Below are 20,382 nucleotides of genomic sequence, written 5' to 3' on the forward strand. Positions count from 1 at the left end.
AGGAGTGATCATTGCAATGAAGTTTCAAACACTTTGAAAATGCTTACTAAATCACAACACGTATAGTCCAGTCCCTGTAAACCAGTAATCCCATCTTTGGTATCTATCCAGCTTAATGCACACAATGTGTTCAGAACACTATTATTCATAAAAGTTAAAAACATGAAACAATGTAAACATCTATTGATAAAACAGATACGCAAGGACAATATGGACACACACACACACACACACACACACCACACACTAGAAGACAACAGAGTAATGAAAATGAACAGAATAGTGCCATACTCTCAAACACGAAGGAATCTCACAAATACAAGTTTCAGTGGGTAAAAGAAACAAGATGCCAAAGAGTAAACAGCAAATAGGGAACAGAGGTAGGAGTCAGAATAGTAGTTACTTTTGGAGGAGAGTAGACACTGGCCAGAGGGGATAAGAGGGAATGATCTGAGCCGCTGATACGATTCTGCCTTTTTATTTTTCTTTATTTTTTTTTTTTTTTTTTTTTTTTTTGGCATATAGAGGTTCCTGGGCCAGGAATCGAACCCATGCCACAGCAGCGACTCAAGCCACTGCACTGACAATACCAGATCCCTAACCCGCTGCTCCACAAGGGAACTCCAGGTTCTGCCTCTTGATGTGTGTGGTGGTTACAGAGGGGCGTTCACTTTGTAAAAAGTTATCTTCGAGTAAAACTATGAATTATGCACTTTTCTGTGTATATACGCTTCCTGAATAAAAAAGTTGACTAAAAAATTCTCATATAAAAAAATCAAAAAAGCTAAAAGAAGAAATCGGTGACCTAGATAAAGTCCTGCCTTCAAGTTAGAGGTGGCAAGTAGTCAATGGAGAGCATCCTTCCTGACTCGCCAGCACCAGCCTGCTCTCCCCTACCTGTCACTTCTCCAGACCAGACAATAAGTAGCCTCACCAGGAGAAAGAAATAATTACAACCGCACCATTTTTGACTTGCGATTCTCCTGGTGTCACCCCTAATTTAACTGAACCATTCTCCTCCCGCTTCCCGGCTCCCCCCACCCCCACCCCATTCCTGCGTCCATCTCCCTCAGCTGATACAACGGAGAAGAGCAGATTCAGGTAGAGTGTAGAGGCAATTATAAAAGAGACACTTGTAAAGGCATCACTGCCATTTGTGCCACTTGAAATATCATCCCTTATGAGTTTTCCCACTGAATTAGTGCCATTTAATGTGTGCATATGGCCAAGGGGAAAATATAAAATTGATCAACGAGAACAGGAAAATTACTCCAGAGAATCTTTGTGGCTTTGTGAATTGTTGCTTGACATTGTGGTTTTACCAGATATAATGGCATGATTTACAATTTACAACAGGGCTTGGGGGATGCAGATACAAACCTTTTTACTTAAAATACCAGGAGCAGATGGGGAGAAAAAATACAGACTGGACCTGGTCCAGATGCTGAGGGTGTTACACATATTCTGACTCCTACGTGGAGGCATAAATAACACCAGTTCCTCATCGTCCTTAGACATGCAAGGGATCCTCACAAAGGGAATCTGAACAGGTAGGAAATAATTTCTGTTTGCAAATTATTCTGGAGTATATGTGTTACAGTCTGTGGTTCTGCTCGCTTTTTCCAACGGCAATAGCTGGTATTCTAGTTATTCACAATATCACACACAAAATCATGAAATCGCATCATGAAGACAAAATTCCAGAGGAGCTGAGAAGCTCAGAACCATCCCGCTTTTCAATTCTGTCCCAATACGCACGGCTAGGCAGCCACACATGCCATGCTGGAAATGGGCACTTTCACCTCTCAGGCTGATGAGTAAAACTCGTGATAGACTCCAAAGATACCCAGACCTGGATCCTTGAATCAGAGCTTCCACCAGGTAGCTGTGTGACATTTGACAAGACTCTTACCTGATCCAGGTCTTGATTTTCTCATCAAAAAAACCTAGTGGAAGATGATCAGATGATTGCCAAGGCCAACCCGACTCTTGAAGTATCCTGTGGTCCGTTTAAGCAGAGCTCTCTCCACTAAGACTTCTATCTTTCTCAAAACCACTATTTTCATTCTGAAAGTTTCAATAGTCTAGTTTCTGTTGAACTCCAATCTCAGTAGCAGATGGCCATGGCTATAAAAGCAATAAAGAAATGAAGTAAGCAACGGAGATGTTAACTAAGAGATGAAAGCAAGATTTGCCAGAGATAAACTGCAACATAATCTACTTAAAATCAATAGAAAGTTGGCCGCATCTCCAATTATCTGGGTATTAGTATAATGCGCCATCTCTGAGGCAAGATCTAGAGGAAATGAAATAAAATGCAATAGGAGGATAACAGTTAGAGCCAGGGAAGAACTTCCTGAGGGGTGTTCAAACTAGAACTTATTATAGCATCGCATTTGGGTCTCGGTTTGCAGTGGTTTGCAGTACCAGTCCTTGAGTTCTAGGTTTTCCTGGGTCTAAGTTGGTGGGGAAGCGGTGATGATAATCAAATTCTCAAAAGAACTGCATTTACTTCAAAAAACATATGATGTAGCTCAATAAAAGGCAGAGAGGGAAAGGGCGATGTTGAAAACAAGTGACAGGATGTTTCCACCCCACAAGGTTTGGAATTGCTGAAGATGGAAACGCCTTCCCCCAGAGGAGTCCCTTGGGAATAGATTCCCCACTGACCACTGGAGAAGAGTGACTATACTTGGAGGCAAATGAAAAAGAAGGTGATTGCTACAGGCCAGACCCAAACAGATGGGTCTCATTTAGGACTAAAAAGCAAGCACGTCCCAGGCAGCGTATTTCATGAGTTCCTGACACTGTCATGTGTGGTTGGTGAGGAGGTAGCCTGTGGGCAGCTCCCAAGCATTTAAAGCAGAAAACCTGTTCGCTGCTCTCCTGCACTCACTCTCTCAGCATTTTCAGAGGAGGGGCCCTGAGGGGACAGCTCCGAATGTGACAGAAGTGATGGTGGAACTTTCGCGGTGAAGTTCAGGCACTCAACCCTGAGCACAGAAGGCCATGAGAGCATCTTTCCTTCTGTACCTGGATGTGGATTAATGGATTCAAACTGCTTAGCAGCCCAGGGAAGAGTAAAAAGCTGTAACAGAGGCTCACAAATTACGTGAAACATGCCAAAGAGAAGTTGACATTATAGCAGATCCCAAGGTAAACTCATTTTCGCAGATTTCGTAGCTGATATCAAAACATCCAGAAAAATGTGCTCTCAGCACTGAGCAGCTTTCTTGAATGCACTCATTCCTGTGTAATATAGACAAATTACTTAACCTCTCTGGTTCTTGTCTCCATCAGAACATTTCCTATCAAGTATTTAGATAGTGTACAAAAACTCATATAATACCAAAAGCTTTAAGAGAAATAAAAATCTGCAGGAGTGGGAGCAAAGGAAAACTATGGTTATAAATAGGAAAATCAAAAGGTTTGAGTGACATTCACATAAAAATAAGACCTATAATCTTATTAAATCAGTGGAGATAGGCTAAAGTTTGGCCTTTAAGCTTCCTGGCAGCCAAAGCAAAGAGAAGAAGATGATCAATTATAAAGTTATATTTGTATACAATAATACAATCACTTGTAATACGGTGCAGGGGAAACCTTAAACAGATACCTAGAAGGAATTTTTAGAAAATCTTTATAAGTTAATGGAGTTCCCGTTGTGGCGATAAGTTAAGACTCTACATGATGCAGCGACAGCATCTCCCACAAAATTCCTAAACCTCAGGAGATACATGTGGCTCTTAAGGTCCTCAAGTTCCCTACAGGTAGAATAGCAAAGCTGTCACAGATCAACCAAACTCTTTCAATAGAGTATTGTGAAGTTAAAAGCAACTGGCTGCTGGAAGCCCGAGCACTAGGAAATGGAAGTAATTTGGTCGACGTGGGCTTGCGAATGAATGTGTCATGCTCCAGGATGGAAAATCGTGCTCAGCCTGATGGGGCGTTTAGCAAAGACCAGATGAATCCTGAGACTCTGCCTCTCACTTGCGCATAAGTAAGGATTACATTATGCAGGGACTACACACAATATAAATATGACCTATGGGGTCTCTCACTACAACACGCACATAATAGGGATTTTGGAAAAGGGTTTTCTGGGTGATAGAATGAATGTGTAAATTTCCACTCTCAGTCTAATACTTTAGTATTAGCTATCAGCGAGGGTTTAAACATCATATCATAATTATACTTCTTGGGCTACCAAAAAAAATCCACAAAAGCAAGATTCCTCACTGCCAGCCGTAAAAGACTCCATTTTAATATGCTACCTCCTACTCAAACGGCGGCAGCTATGGGCTAAATTAACACCCTGTTATAGTGAATATTGATGTCGGCTTAGGCACAGTTTACGGATTTGAAATAGACATGATCATTGGACATTACTAACTGGTCCGTGTGTGTCCAGGTCTCAAAAATTTTAGCTGGAACTTGTTCAAGTAAAATTGACATAGAAGGATATATAAATAAGAGTGGAGCTCTCTGATTGAGGGGCTAGGGAACCCCAACAACTCACGAGCTGGCACCAAAATCAGCCCCACCTGCCCTCCCCACTTTCCCCACGTGGACGTGAGCAGAGCTGACCTGCTCCCCCAGCTTCTGGAGGAGGAGCAGAGCAAGCAAGGTCACAGGATCCCCAGACCTGGGAAAGCCGGCCAGCCGGGAACTCAACAAAAGGGCACTTGCAAAGTGAGCCAGAAGAAACTGAGACAAGCCAGGGCACACACAGACCGGAGGACAGGTACCCCTCGCTGGGGTCCTCGTCCTTGGGCCAGCTCTGGCAAAGGCGCAAATGGTGCCTCTTCACCCGAGTGGGAAGAAAGAGGAACCCAACCCCAGAAGAAAGACGGGAACAGCAAGAGAAGTCGAGCGCCTGGCTTGATCTCAGGGGGATCTCCCTTCCCTTTGGAGGACACCTGCCAAGCCAGGGACATCTTCCTTCAACCCAGAGCATCTCTGGCAGAGGCCCGCAGGCAGCCTCCTCCTCCTCGGGTTCCCGCCGGTCCCCTATCCTTCAGTGTCCGCGGCGGCCACCACCACGACAGCAGCGACAACGATCCTGCACGGACCCCCGAAACTCCAACTAATTAAAGACAAATAATGAAACCCATTCGGGGCCGGGGGTGGTTGGCAAAGCCCCCCTGCATTGTGTGACCACCTTGGCACCGAAATGGTTAGAAACCACGTCCGTCCACGGCGCCTCCTCTCATTGCGGTGGAGAGCTCTTGAGAACGTTATTAGCTGGGTGTGCGCCTTGCCGTTTTTCCACACGAGGCAGATGGGTAATTACGAAGCTAATAGTCTGATTGAGAGAAATCAGATGCAGTGGTTTGCCCAATTAGATGATACATTAGCTTCCTTCTTTGTAAGCAGCTAATGTGTGAAGCAAAGTGGTATTTTCGAGGGTCAGAATCCTTAAACAAGTGCCGAGTTGCAGATTATTGTATCTCTCTTTTTTTTTCTAATGGAGGAAAAGTGCTAAGTCTTCATTACTAAAAGCATAGAAAATGCAAATCAGCTTCTGAAACAAAAGAGAGAAGGGACAGGCGAGAATATTTGGTGTCCGATGTGTCAACCTACAACATCAATTACATTGAAATGCAATGCATGGCAGCCTAATCAAGGATAGTATAATTGTAATAATTGCGTGCTTTTGTTGGAGAGCTGCTGCTGTTGTTATTTGTCAACCATTTGTTCCTCTCTATTGTTAAGGGGGGGAAAGATTTTTTTTTTTAATGTAACTGAGAGATTGTGTAGGTAATGGGTGAGCGGGCGGCCGGCGGCAGAATGTGTGTGGGGGTCTCGCTTTCCTGCTACATGGCGGCTCCTCCGTGTGGCCCAAGCGAGTAGCTGGGACAGGGACATGGCCTTGGGGCAGGAAGGGACAAAGTGGAGAGCCATGCCAGGGAGGGCTTCAGTTTTTGTCTGTGTCCCAGTTGTCCCGGGGCAGAGGCTAGCCAAATGCAGGGCTGGAAGAGGCTGGGAGGAAAGCAGTGGTGATGGAAAAAGAAAAACAAAAAAAAAAAAAACAGCCTCACGCCACGTCCTCCTCCCCTTCAGCAAACAGAAAAAGATGGAAAAGAGGGAGAGGAGAGAGAAGGGCTCCCCTGACTTCGCCACCTCCTTCTGCATCTTGAAGTGTGCGGGATTTGTTTTGTTTCTGTAAATGACCGTTGCCTGCAAAACGCCCAGGGATCTTGGGGAACATAAGAAAACAGAAGATGCGGTCGCTGGTATACCGGCCAGGAGAGCCGGTGCAGATGAGAGGAAGCACGGGGACCAAGGCTCCACCCCAACTCCCTCTGTCACCATCACCGGCCTGGCGGGACCAGCCTCTCTGCGGGCTCATTGTCTCCAGAGCAGTACAGGGCCTAGAATCTTCCTGAGCTTCACCCGCTGCCTGGAGAGACACCAAGCTCAGAAGGCTCTCAAGTCTGCTGCAGGTAGAAACAGCCCTCAAAACGCTTCTGAGTCATAAAACACATTTCTTCTCCCCCCTCCCCAGCCATGTCCACTTTTTTTTTTTTTCCCCATGTGTACAGACGTTTCCTAAAACATTCTCACAGGGAAAGGAGAAGAGAAAACATCAGCTCCATTGCCAACTCCAGAAAGAAAAAGAAAAGAAAACACAGCACAACAACACAACACAGGGATGTTCGCGGAAAGCTGAGTTGGAACTGGAAAATTCTTCTTCGGAGCAGCGCTCAGCATTCAGATCAGATAAGAGGTTTATTTTCTCACTTCAATTGGTCTTGCCAATAGGTTGAAACGGAGGCACAATGGAAATGGGCTAAAACATTTAACAGAGCTGTTAAATCTCATTCTCCACAGCTAAAAAAGAACAATCCCGCCCGTCTTTACCGAGGGGAAGCTTCACGGGCTGGAGGAGGTTTTGCATGTATCCCTGACAATCCTGTACATACTCCAAAACTCACACTAATTAAAAGCAAATAATCAAATACATTCAATTTGAAAAGTTGGCAAACTCGCGTGTATTATTGCGTTAGCACCTTGGCATGGAAACGCTCACATCGCGCTAATCTCGTTGTGCAGAAGAGCTCTTGAGTTCCCATTCACCCAGCCTGTGCCCCCTCCTCCCCTCCGCCTCCCCTTTGGGCCAGCCTAACCCGCTCCCCACCCCCAGCCCCCCGCTGCTCCCCCCCCAACTCTCCGCTTTCATTTGGATGTGGGGATGAGGCAGGGGTCTGATGGCGAAGAGATGTCCTTCCCCTCACTGGCTTCTTACTTATCTGCCTAGGAAGGCCGGCAAGATGCTGCAGGTTTTAAATAAAGTTTGCACCAGTGAGCCTTGGCCAAACCATTCACAGTCCCCTTCCTCACCAGCCCCCCCACCAACATGGTCCTCCCTCCCGGGAACTCTCCTTGTCAAATCAGTGGCCAGACCTGGGCGATGAGCTGACAAAATGAGAAGAAACCCTCAGATCCAAAGCTGCTGCCTCTGGGATTTGAGTTTCTTGGGGGCTCGTTGAAGGATGAGAAGAGGGAGTTGCCCTGAGACATGCAAAACTCCTGCCATCAAGAATGGGGTGAGATGCGCTCAGACCGGCCAGAATTTTTCTGGCAGATCTGCCACCTCGGGCACATTTCTCTTTCATCCTGGGCCACTGCCAATCACAGCCTCCCAGCATCCAGGCCTAGGAGGGAGAGAGGCGGCTTGTCCTCAGCTCCGAACAAAAGAAAAACAAATAAAGTCACATTCAGCCACATGACATCCATGTCAGATGGAAGAGGAGCAGGTCACACAGGCTGCGCATGTAGCTGGTTCTGGGAGGCAAAGAACAGATGTGGGAAGTGAGCTTCTAGGAGGAGGGGCTTGAAAGAGCCATGGGGAATCCTTGCCAGTGAGACTCCTGATTTGTCTGTGAGTGAGGAGGCCTAGAGGGCTGTTGCCTCAAGTCCAAAACTCCAGATCACTTTCCAATGTGTCCCTGAGCATAGTAATTAATCAAGAGCATCAACCTATTGGTACTTTCATTAGTTCAGAAAGAATTCTCTGAGCAAAGCATTAGGCAGGTGTCTTGGTTGAACCCTTGCTGGTGTAACATGGAGCCAGGACAAATGCCACGCTGGAGAGTTCTTGCAAAAGCTGACCACTCCCTTCTCCTTCCTTCTAATCTGGTCCATGGGCTTCATCTGATGCTCCTGCTGTTAAAATGACCCTCTTTTTCCTTGCCAGGATTCTGTTCCTTACTTCACTTACTACTCAGTTCCTCACTCCATCACTCATTCCGTAATACAGCCATTCAACAAACACTAAGTAATAAAATTCTAAAGGCACTACAGGCAACCTTGGGAATACAAAGGTGAATATGGTTAGATCCAGTCATTCCAATTCTGGGTATTTACCCAAAAGAATTTAAAGCAGTATCTTAAATAGTTGAGTGTATACCAACCTTCAGACCAGCATTATTCACAGTAGCCTAAAGGTGGAAACAACCCAAATGTCCATCAGTAGGTGAATGGATAGATAAAATGTGGTATGCACATACAATGGAATATTATTCAGCCTTAAAAAAGAAAGGAAACTCTGACATGTGTTATAACATGGATGAACCTTGGAGACATTATGCTAAGGGAAATAAGCCAGTCACAAAAGGACAAATACTGTGTGTTTCCACTTATATGAGGTTCCTAGAGTAGTTAAATTCATAGAAACAAAGGCTAGGGAGAGTTAGTGTTTAATGGGCACAGAGTTTCTGTTCGGGAAGGTGAAAAAATTCTGGACATGGATAGTGGCGATGGCAGCATAATGAATGTACTTAATGCCACTGAACTGTGCACTTTGAAGTGGTCAAAATGGGAGTTCCCCAGCAGTTAGGAATCTGGCATTGTCACTGCTGTGGCTCAGATCACTGGTGTGGCTTGGATTTGATCCCTGGCTCGGGAACTTCCACATGCTGCGAGCACAGCCAAAAAAATTCAAATATGAAAAAATAAAACCTATATGATTTCCTTCCTTCTGCTGACTTTAGGTTTTGTTTGTTCTTCTTTTTCTAATTCATTTAGGTGGTGGGTTAAGTTGTCAATTTGAAAGTTTTCTTCTTTTTTGAGGAAGGCCTGTATCGCTAAAATGGAAAAAATTAAAATCATTACAAAGAAAAACTAAAATAAAATTGTTAAACTGGTCAGCCTTAGGTATATGTCACTGCAATAAAAATCAAATACAAAAAGAAGTGAATAAAGTTAATCACAGTCCTCAAATACCCGGAGTCTAGCAAGGGAAGAAGACAGGTTACAAGTCGTTTAGGTCATCAGACTGCACATTTGACCAATAAGGAAATTTCACCACCAATTTCAAAGGAGGAAGCAGGGTTAAGAAACTGATGGGTGTCCCCAGCCCTGTCTCTGCTAAGTTGGAACACCAGGGTTCGAACACAGACCTACCCGAATTTCTAGGCCATGTTTTTATCATGACACCAGCAGTTTGTGACAGTTTACAGTTTCATTCAAATTTAAGGGACAGCTTATTGGGGAAAAAATATGGGCCTGGGGAAGAGAGGGTCTCCTAGGGTTTCATTTTTGTCCCCTGCAAAAAAAAAAAAAAGGTATGTTGGAGTCCTAACCTCTAATACCTCAGAACGTGACCTTATTTGGAAAAAGGGTCTTTACAGAGGTAATCACGTTAAAATGAGAGGATGAGGACAGGCCCTAATCCAATATGACAGGTGTCCTTATAAAAAGGGGACATTTGGACACAGACCGACACACACACAGAGAAGCCGTACGAGGATTGGAGCTGTTCTCCCACAAGCCAAGGAACTAGCAGAAGCTAAGAGCAAGCCCTGGAGCAGATCCTTCCCTAGGGCCTTCTGAAGGGGCACAGCCCTGCCGACCCCTTGATCTTGGACTTCTAGTCTCCAGACCCGAGAGACAATACACTTCCGTTGTGTTCAGTCCGTGGCGCTTCGTTACCCTGGTCCTCCACGCTGAACCAGGAGCCAAGCAAGGAAATTTGAGAAGAAGCCTCCCTGGAGGTTTTAGAGAACATTCGCACAAGGGCTGCTGGACCTTCCAGGGCCCCTTCCAGGGCTGCCCTGGAAGGTCCAGCAGCCCTCAGAAGAAGGGGGACCGGGAACCGAGAGCTGGGGTCCCTCTTTTCCTCCCTCCTGCCGTCGCTGCTCTTGCTCACCCCTTCAGGGCAGCTCTCTTTTAAGAACTTGATTATGAGGTTTTGCTTTTATTTTTACTTTCATGACATTTGCAAGCATTGTTGGAGCCCTGTCTGTACTCCTGACAGCAGGTTCACAGTGTGGGATTGCTCCCCTGATAAACCACAGGTGCAGGAGCACCGGCGCTCCATGTACCAAGGCCTCCTATTGGGTCCTGTGCCCCTCACAGGGGCATAGGCTGCACCGTTTTTCCCTGCTTTTTCCTTTTGGGGACCTAGAACTCTAGCCAGAAAGCCAGATACTCTTAGAGAAAAACAAAACTACTCTGGGGCTACGGTTCACACAGAGCAGGGGCAGAGCTGCTGGCCTAAGCTGGTCTGGAAGCCAAGGGACCCAGGAAGCCACATCTCCTCTCCCAATCCCCACCCAGCAGTGAGATTAAGCAGAGGGCTTTGCAAAGGAACTCCAGGAAAATACTGATAAATTGAAGAGCAATCGACAAGGCACTCAGGCTCCCTCGCTGAGTCCACCTAGCCCCCGAAATTTGTGTCAAATCTTTTCTTTTGTCCCCCCTCGACTAAGCCCATTGGCAATGGAAACGTTTTTGTGCATTAAAGAAAATCAATGAAAACATCTCGAAAACAATTTCAAGCTCCTCTTCCTCCCTCAGGGTGGCAAAGTCAGCCCCTGCAGGGCTGCGCAGGGGCACCAAGGAGAGCGGAACCCATGTGGGTGGCAGAGTTCCACCAGAACAGTCAGACACCCTGACAGCCTGCCTCTCACCTCCCTAGCCTGACCCGGGACACCGTTCCATAAAGCCAGCCAGCCTGGGAAAATGCTCACTCTCTCTTCCTGCAGACTTTGTCTCGGCCTCTGTGTGGCATCTTTGGGATGCAACAGGCTGTTAGCCCTAAGACAAGGATCGGGAAGAGGAGGCGGACAGAAACGGCCTGCGATCTGGGGTCAGGAGGTCTGGGGGGCAGCATCCGCTCTGCCACCAGCTAGCTGTGGAAGTTGGCATCACTTAACCTCTCCGAGTCCTTGATTCCTCCTCTTTAAAATCATGATGGCCACACTTATCTTGCCTGATTATTGTCAGGAGGCAACGAGATAACAATACACAGGACCGGCACATACTGTGATGGGTAAGGAAGAAGCCGAGGTCAAAGCCAGTGGCCCACTGACCCCTGGCTGACAGCAGGCCCACCCAGGCAGACAAAATCCGACAGCGTGACCCCTGCGAAAGAACACTGTCCGGTTAGCTGAGGGGGAGTCTGCAGAGTCTGCAGGAAGGGTGCCACCTTTGGAGGGGAAGGACAGCAAGGACAGTGCAGTGTCCGCCTCCAGGAGACAAATGAAGAGAGTTATTTTTTTTTTTTTCACAACGCAAATAGGCACCCTGGTGCCGTCAGGCCAGGAAGAAGCAGTGGAGGAGGGGAGGGAGTCACACTGCAGCAGATGTCTTGGCTGGGAGAGAAAGTTCTAGAGACTGCGCACCGTGGGCTGGGGAACAGCGGGCTTGGGCTCAGTTCCGAACAGCCCAGCTCGCTTCCAGACGGGAAACCAGAGCAGCAATCCAGAGGGATCCCGGGAGACCCCGCGCGCCGGGCCTGGCAGCAGCGGAGCCGCCGGGGCGGGGGTGGAGCCCCACCTCTCGGTCTTGGAGGCAACGTGGGTTCACCTGAGAGAGCTGGCACCCCCTCACCCCTGGGGAGGAAAGAGAAGATGGGATTTCTCCCGGGGTCGGAACAGGACCCCGAGGGCCCGAGACAATGGCTCCAGGAGGCCTGACAACTCCAGCCCTGTTGACGAGGGAACCCAACACCCTGGAGATCGGCGTGTGAAATCTGCGCTGCGGAAGAGAGTCCTCATTTAGCAGAGAAAGCGCGGCGCTATCTACGTGTGAAAGCTTTTTTAACACTGTTCCCTGCTCTCCATATGGCGAACTTCACCCAAATTGGGAGGAACGAGGAACAAAAACTACAGCAGCTTGAAAATGAGAGTGAGCGCCAGGTGCCCATCCCAGAGGCAGCCACGGCGGGCGCCCAGGGTGGGTCCAGCAGGGCAGCGGGTCCCTGCGCTCTTGCCACCTGCCCTCTGCCCCCAGCCTCTCCCCCCAGAGCTGACTGTGTTCCCGCTCGGTGGATGAATCGCCATCACCAAGAATTAAAATCACCATCGTAACCATTAATTGTGCTCTCTGGGTGTGCCAGACCGTGAGTACCAGTGACCTAGGACATGGTATCTCAGTTAATCCTCACCAAGACCCTGTGAATAGGTATGCCCATGTACATACCCATTTTTTCATGCCTATTTAAAGTTGGCAAATGGAGGAGTTCCCGTGAGGGGTCTGTGGGTTAAGAATTCAACTGGTATCCATGAGGATGCGGGTTCAATCCCTGGCCTCTCAGTAGGTTAAAGGATCCTGCGTTGCCACAAACCGTGGTATCCATCACAGACAGCTCGGATCTGGTCTTGCTGTGTCTGTGGTGTAAGCCGGCAGCTGCAGCTCTGATTTAACCCCTAGCCTGGGAAGGTCCATGTGCCGCGGGTGCAGCCCAAATAAATAAATAAAGTTGGCCAATGGGGAATCAGAGACATTGTCTTTTACCCAAAGTCCCCTAGGAAGATTGAGAGGCAGTCTGGGTATTCAGTTAAGGGATAGTTTCTCCGGCTCACTCTGTCTCCTTCTCCAGAGCAGGTGCAGTGGGTGGGGGGGTTTGCTCCACTGGAAGCTGGGAGGCTCTCCTACAGGAAGGAGTGGGGGGTTGCCCTCTCCCCCCAGGCAGAAGGCAGTGGCCAGAATCCCTGATGGTTTCATCCTGGGGCGATTTGTGGAAGCTGCAGGATCGGTGGCTCAGAGACCATCAGTCCTGCCCGGAACTTAATGATCCTTCTTTCACGGGAAAACCAAGGTCAAGGAGACAAAACTGAGTCACCCAATAGGTTCTATCCATCAAATAACTAGACCGACCACCTCCTGTGCACTCAGGACACTCTAGAGCTTTCCATAAAAGAGCACCTTCTCCTGTCCCCCGCCACCTGCCTCTCCCCAGTCCTGTCCCAAGTGGAGGTGGCCCCTTCCCAAGGAGGCTACTTCGGACCCTGCTGCCTCCCAGGACTGACCTCCTCCCACCTCCCCCTGCTTGTACCCTGTCTCCTGCCCTCATTTAAAGAGCTGGTGCTGATCTCGGTCCCCCGTGTCCCTTCCGCTGTCCCCTGGGCTGCACCCCTTGGGCTTCCCCCAGGGTCCAGGGCTGCAGCTGCCCCCTCTCTTTCCTCCCTGCCCCCGCAGCCCAGTATGGCAGCACAAAACGAAACTCGATGCAAAGATGTTTAGAATGTTTGTCTCCACGATTGTATTATTTACAGCAATGCTGCGCTCTGCCCGGGGCATTGCGTGGTTTGAAAGACGCTATACAAACTGAAATTGTGTGGCATTGTTTGTTCCTCCACATTCTGCGAGAGAGAACCAATCTAGTAATGACTGTTTTTGCTCCTCAAATCAGAGACGCTCCATTTTGTGTGCACGGTGGCTAATCTGGAAATAAGGATTCAAAGCAAATGTATAAGGAGCTCTGGACGCCGTCGGGGCCTGGTGAATGAATGGAAGGCAGCAGGAAGGAGGAAAAGACAGTCTCAAGGGGAGGCCGGCGAGAGCCCCGTGGTCCCCCTGAGCTTGGACACCAGCCCATCCCGGGGCGGCGGGACGTGCCACATCGCATATCCGTTTGCACAGACAGAACGGGCCCCGGGGAGCGCTTTGCCCCAGACCTGCGCATGGCCAGCTGCAGTCCGCCTGCAAACCTCCCTGCCGCTGGGTTCTCACCCCAAGGTCAAGTTCTCTGGAGCTGGGGCTGACCCTTTCAGATCATAAGCGAGGGAAGGGGAGTCGGGAGGAGCGGATGGTACCAGGGGTAGGAATGACCACAGACAGACCCAAGTGCCTCTTCAAGGACATGGCAGGAGGGCGAGTGGAGAGGTAGCGCCTGGGAGCTCTGAAGCCACCCAGTGGGTCTGAGCTCAACTGAGTTATAGCACCGACCTAACTCAGGCTCCTTGCCATACACGCCAGACCATGGCTGGACCCGCCTCTGTTCAGTCCCCACCCCCGGTTGGGTGTGGCAGCAGTTTGTTACTGGTGAGCCCCCTGCAAGTGTGTTCCCTTGGGAAAGGGAATGAACCTGGCCTCTGAGCCCAGCCCCAGCTGCTTGGAAACAGCCACCCTCCACTCTCCCTCCCCTTTCATTTGCCCACTCATATCATGACTTGCTGCACTGCCCAAAGCCTCCTTCCTAAGGAGGCATCTGGGTCACTCCCTAATTTCCCCCTTTAGCCTGTGCATCCTCCAACATCCAACTCAGACATCGGCTTCCGAGAACACCCTCCATCATCTCCCCATGCCTTGCGGCACGATTACTCAGTCTCCAGTAAGCCCCAGAGCCTCAGTTTGTAATTCTCTAGAATGCAGTCCAGTGTGGCCCATGAAACAGATGTGTGGGGGTCTGCTCCCCACCTGCCGCCAGACATAAGCCCCTAGAGGACAGAGACCCAGGGTGGTCTCGGCTCCAGCACTCCTTACCCCCCAGCAGCCAGCAGTGTGCCTGGCCGTCCTGTCCCTCCCCGATGCCTCCAGGCTCTGACCCCTGCCTTACGGGGCAGGGCTGGATGCACAGTAAAGGGAGGCAGCCGTGGATATCAACTTGTGATCCAAGACTTCACTGACTTAACTTCTCCCTTCCAGAAGCATCCCTGGCACTCAAAGGTTGTTCTCAAAGTTAACAATTCCCAAATAGTTCACGTTCTCTCCATGTGCCAAATTTGAGCCTGTCGTCTGCCGAGTTAAATTGCGGCCCAGTGGCACAACAGTTTAACTGGTCTGATGCGTGAGGCCTCATCATTCGTTACCGTGAGCACTTAGAAGCGAAGTAATTAGAGGCTGCATTCCTGAAGCCTGAGGCTCTTGGGCTACAATTCTGGAGTTTGTTATAATAATGGTGATGGGGAAGGGTCCCAGGGATTCCATTTCCAGACTGTTCAGATTAGCGTTAAAGGGCCCCCAGGAAGGCAGTGGGGACACCACCGCCCCTCTCAAGGTCAACTCCGCCCAGGGAGGAAGCCCTGAGCTGAGCCACCCGCCCCAGACTTCTCCTGCAGAGCTGGGAGTGAAGTTGCCCAAGAGCAGAGAGGATTCCCTCCATTTCACCTGTGCCCACCCTCAGGCCTATCCCGGTCCCGACTGCACTGAGCAGCCCACCCCCTTAGCTTGTCACAAGGGACTTAGGCAGAATTATTGCCCTGAGATGAGGACAGAGGACAGAGGCAACCTTGCAGTGATTCCATCGCCAGCACCAGAGAGCCATCACTGCGTTTCCCAGCTCTCACTTTAAAACCTCAAACACCCTGTTGATGAAAAGGCCATTAGATCACTCTGAACCGTCTGAAAGGTTAGTGTGAATGAGTGTAACAGATTCTTTGCACCTCACTGGAAGGACTTCAGTTTTAGGGGAAGCATTTGATTCTGGTGGAGGGTAGGAATAAACTGGAGAAAAGGGAAGAAAGAAGCCACACAGCGTGGCTTCCAGTTTAATTAGTTAATCAATCAATTAGTTCATTAGTTAATCAATGAATGAATTGGGTGCCTTCCATTTTCTAAGGTTTTATCGAAGTCTAGTTGATTTGCAATGTGGTGATAATATCTGCTGTACAACAAAGTGATTCAGTTACACATGTACACACATCCATTCCCTCTCGGGTTCTTTTCCCACATAGATGACCACGGAATGCCGCTGACAGCAGGTCCCTGTTGGCCAGGCATTGCACAGAGCTCAGTGCGCACTGTTCGTAAGTTAATAAGTGAACTGTTAATAAGTGAATGAATGGGCCCTTGGGTAGGACAGGCGATCTCTTGCGACTCTACATTTTCAGATGTGAGGTCCTCTGGCCCCTCCACCCATCCCAAAGAGTCAGCGATCCCAGGGACCAGACTAGGCGGGGGCGCCATCAGGGGTGGGGAAGCAGGAGAAGATCAGTTCCCTAAAGCAGAGGTGAGCGTGAACGTGCTGCCCTGAGGTTTTCCATGTTATGAAGAGAGACTCTCCTTGTCCCCAGAGCACATGCCTAAATTCCACTCCCGCTTCCAGTTACTCATTCTGAACCACGGTCATGCTTAGAAGGTCTTTCAAAGACTGTTTTCCCTCCCCTTCTGCGTTCGTTATTCCTAGGGCTGCTGTAACGAGTCACCACAAACTTGGGAGACAACAACAGAAACTTGGAGGTCCTGCTATGGCACAGTGGGTTAAGAATCTGATGGCAGCAGCTCAGGTCACTGCAGATATATGGGTTTCCTCCCCAGCCTGGCCCAGGGGGTTAAAGGATCCTGTGTTGCCACGGCTATGCCATAGGTTGCAGCTACAGCTCAGATTCAATCCCTGGCGGGGGGGAACTTTTATATGCCGTGGGTATGGCCCTAAAAATAAATACATAAGAAATTTTAAAACCCAGAAATTTGTTCTCGCACAGATGCAGGAGGTCAGGAGTCAGAGAGCAGAGTGTTGGCAGGATCACGTCTGCCTGGAGGCTCTGAGGAGGAAACGCCAGGCCTCCCTCCCAGCCGGTGGTGCTCAGCGTTCCTTGGCTTGCAGGTGCATCACCCCAGTCTCTGCCTCCGTCACCACACAGCCTCCCTCTCTGCGTCTGCGTCCTTTCCCGCCTCTTATAAGGGCATTGTCACTGGAATTAAGGCCCACCCTCATCCGGTATGTACGCATCTCAATCCTCACTCTAATTGCATCTGCTAAGACCCTCTTTCCGAATAAGAGGTTCCACGTGGACGTGGGTGTCGGGAGGGACACTCTTAGAGCCAGACAGCAAGAGAAGAACTTGGAACTGAGTGTGATCACAACAAGAGGAATCAATGGGAAGTGGGAAGGAGAGGCCTTGGGGGAGGTCCCTCTAACGCAGCTTCTCGTCTCTGCTCCCGTCCCCTCCCCCACCCAACCTCCAGCCTCCGAGGCTCAGAGCAGGGGCACCAAGGGGTCACTGACCACATCAGGAAACTGAAAGTGACGATCCCTGGGCAAGACCAAGGCCCACAGAGGCTTTACTCTTTGGAGCCAGTGTGGCCAATATCATGTTACCACCCTCACACCGTGATCTCCCAAGTGTCTGACTCAATTAGGCCCCGGCCCTGAAACCCATTCCTGGTGTGTTTGTGTGTCACGGGGCAACAGACAGCCCCCAAGATGGCTTCTGTAGAGACCCTTTCCACGCTGAATAGAGCTGAACTGTGTAACCAATAGACTATTGCAAAAATGAAGGGGTGAGGCGTTCCCATTGTGGCTCAGCAGTTAACAAACCCAACTAGCATCCATGAGGATGCAGGTTCCATCCCTGGCCTCACTTAGTGCGTTAAGGATCTGGTGTTGCCATGAGCTGTGGTGAAGATCACAGATGTGGCTTGGATCCCGCGTGGCTGCAGCATAGGCTGGAGGCTACAGCTCCGATTGGACCCCTAGCCTGGGAGCCTCCATATGCCGCGGGTGCAGCCCTAAGAAGACAAAAAAAAGGAAGAAATGAAGGAGTAGGACTTTAGAAGCTGGATCATAAAAGTCGTGATATCTGCTTTGCTCTGCCTTTTAGTTTATCTGCTTTGGAAGAAGCCAGCTGCCAAGCTGTAAGAATACTCGAGTGGCTCAGTGAAGAAGTCCACGTGGGTAGACAATGAGGGCTTCTTCTGCCCACGACCAGCACTGGCTGACTTGCCAGCCACCTGAGCGAACCGTCTTGGTATTAGATTCTCCAGATCTCGTCCAGTATTCAAAAATCCCAGCCAACATCTTAACTGAAACCACATGAGAAAACCACCCGGCTAAGCCACTCCAAATCCCTAACTCCTAGAAGCCATGTGAGATAATTAAAAATTGCTGTTTTAAGCCACTAAGTTCTGGGGTACTTGTAGTGCCTCAATAGGTAGCTAATACACAAACTCAGCCCCATAATCATTCATTTGTTCATCATTCAATAAATACTACAGAGCAAACAAAGTGTCATAGGTACCCTTGAGAAAGAAAAATTGAACATGATCTGTTTTCTCAAGGAGCTTAGAAACACAGGAAGACAAGATTTCTAAACCCAACTCAAAGCGCAACATGTATGGCTTCTGAATTTAAGAAGCAGTAGACAGAACACGGTGGGTTTCTGGGGGATGCTTCTCGGTCGAGATTCTGTGGTTGCCAACAATGGAAAGCAAGTCCAGCTTCAATGGAAAAGAGCTTTCCATTCAATGGAAAGATAACTGAGAGCTCATAAAAGTGATGGAAAAACAAGAGAAGCAGCCAACAAGTGGAACAGAAAGGCCAACCCAGCATGGAGGCAGTCAACCCCGCCCCAGGCATGGAGGCAGCCAACCCAGCCCCAGGCAGTCTACCCTGTGGCCCCGGATACCACTGCTATCATCACTTCCATTGCCAACTAGATGGAAGCATCCAGTTGTCCAAGACCACAACCCCTGCCTATGCCCCCACACCAGGGAGCAGGACAGAGCACACCTGCCCGGAATCAGCTTCTAAAGGTGGTATCAGGGACTTCTACACAGTGAAAATTGCCCCCAAACAGGAAACATATTAGGATGTTGAGACACCACTGCAGAGAGAGAGGGTCATTTGGAACAGACAAAATGCAGGACGTAAGAGGGCAGGGAGCTACAGCTCACTCCTCTGCTTCCTTGGGCTAAGCCTTAGCGTACTCGGTGTCCTCATGGAAAAAATGGCATGAAGATGTCTTCTCACTGCCTCTTTTTCATCTTTCTACCAAAGCTGTGAAGCCTTCTCTCTCCTCTACTCCCACTCCAATCCCATCCCATCTGCCATTTGCTCTGCAGATCTAAGGATGGATGGCTTAGAATAGAATTTGTTTCTGAAGGTTGAACTAATGAGGACTTCCCTGCTAGATAGGAATGCCCCATCACGGTCTGCCAGGCACAAACAAAGGGGACTTAACCAGGCTCAGCAGGAACCAATGATGCAAACAGAATCACGGGGAGCAGTCCAGGCCCATCGTTTCAGCCTACCAAGGCTTCCAGGGGTGATCGATCATTGCAGCCATCCTGTGCCTGCTCTGAATACAAGTGGGCAGACTGGGGTTGAGTAATAAGACTTCTGAACACCCACAAAACCTGCAAGGGGGCCGGTGTGACAGACTGTGCCAATCTGCTGAGTAACCGGTTCACCTAACCCTGAAGATGCCTGCCACACGCCCTCACCCCATGCCCACTGGTAGAGCTGCCGGACGCCAACTAGGGGACTGAGTGGCCCTTTCACAGGACCCAGTCTTTGACCTCTCTAAAGCACTGCCTCCTCGAGGAACCCAACCCACTTTTACCTCCACTCCCAGGCTGTAGAAAGGCACCCATTTTTATGGCCCATATCTCCCAGAAATTCCTTTTTGAGGACTCCGGCCTGATAGCCCATGGCACTTCACATCTGGGCCACCAGCTTCAGCAACTGATTACATGTCACCTTGAAGATTTTGCTGTCTTACTGTTACTGAATTGGTCAACTGTATCATGCCAGGATCCTAGCCCAGGCCGAGACCCCTCCCCTGGCCAGGAAGGTTCTTTATCCGATAGGATTCACGCAGCCAACGATGAAACCAGTGGTGAGGCTGGAAAGACACAAGCTTTGGAGTTCCCATCATGGCTCAGTAGTTAACGAACCTGACTGGCATCAATCCCTGGCCTTGCTCGGTGGGTTAAGGATCTGGTGTTGCCATGAGCTACAGTGTGGGTCGCAGATATGGCTCGGATCTTGCATTGCTGTGGCCCCTAGCCTGGGAACTTCCATATGCCACTGCTGCAGCCCTAAAAAGCAAAAAAAAAAAAAGCACAAGCTTTATTCAATGGCTGAAGAGTGGAGAAGCAGGAACCTAGTTTGCAAATCAACTTCTCAACCCAATTTGGGCAGAGACACCAAGTATACAGGAGGAGTGAGGCAAAAGGGAGGGAATTGGAAAGAGTGGGAGGAATATTCCTGAGTATCTGAGAACAGGGGTGTGTTTGGACCCGTACTAATGCAACTCTCCTTTTCAGCCCTTGTATGGGTTTTTTTCTGGTTGTCATGGCAATGTCATCTGTCCTGGCCCTGGTGGGTGTATCTTTCAGTGTCTAATGTATTACAATGAACGTGTAATGAGGCTCGAGGTCTACTGAAGTCAAATCTTGTGCTGTCTTGAGCTAGTTTGGTCTAACTCG

The 20,382-nt window shown here is 49.2% G+C and overlaps 1 long non-coding RNA gene across 1 annotated transcript in view; it reads right to left on the reverse strand.

Moving 5' to 3' along the window:
* The window catches only part of LOC106505042, a 100,758-nt gene continuing 80,898 nt past the window's right edge, over positions 523–20,382 (reverse strand). Inside the window, exon 7 of the long non-coding RNA XR_002336018.1 lies at positions 523–2,127. This is a non-coding gene — a long non-coding RNA (uncharacterized LOC106505042). The remainder of the gene's footprint in view (positions 2,128–20,382) is intronic.

The sequence above is a fragment of the Sus scrofa genome, chromosome 9, assembly GCF_000003025.6.
Source record: "Sus scrofa isolate TJ Tabasco breed Duroc chromosome 9, Sscrofa11.1, whole genome shotgun sequence".
NCBI lineage: Eukaryota > Metazoa > Chordata > Mammalia > Artiodactyla > Suidae > Sus > Sus scrofa.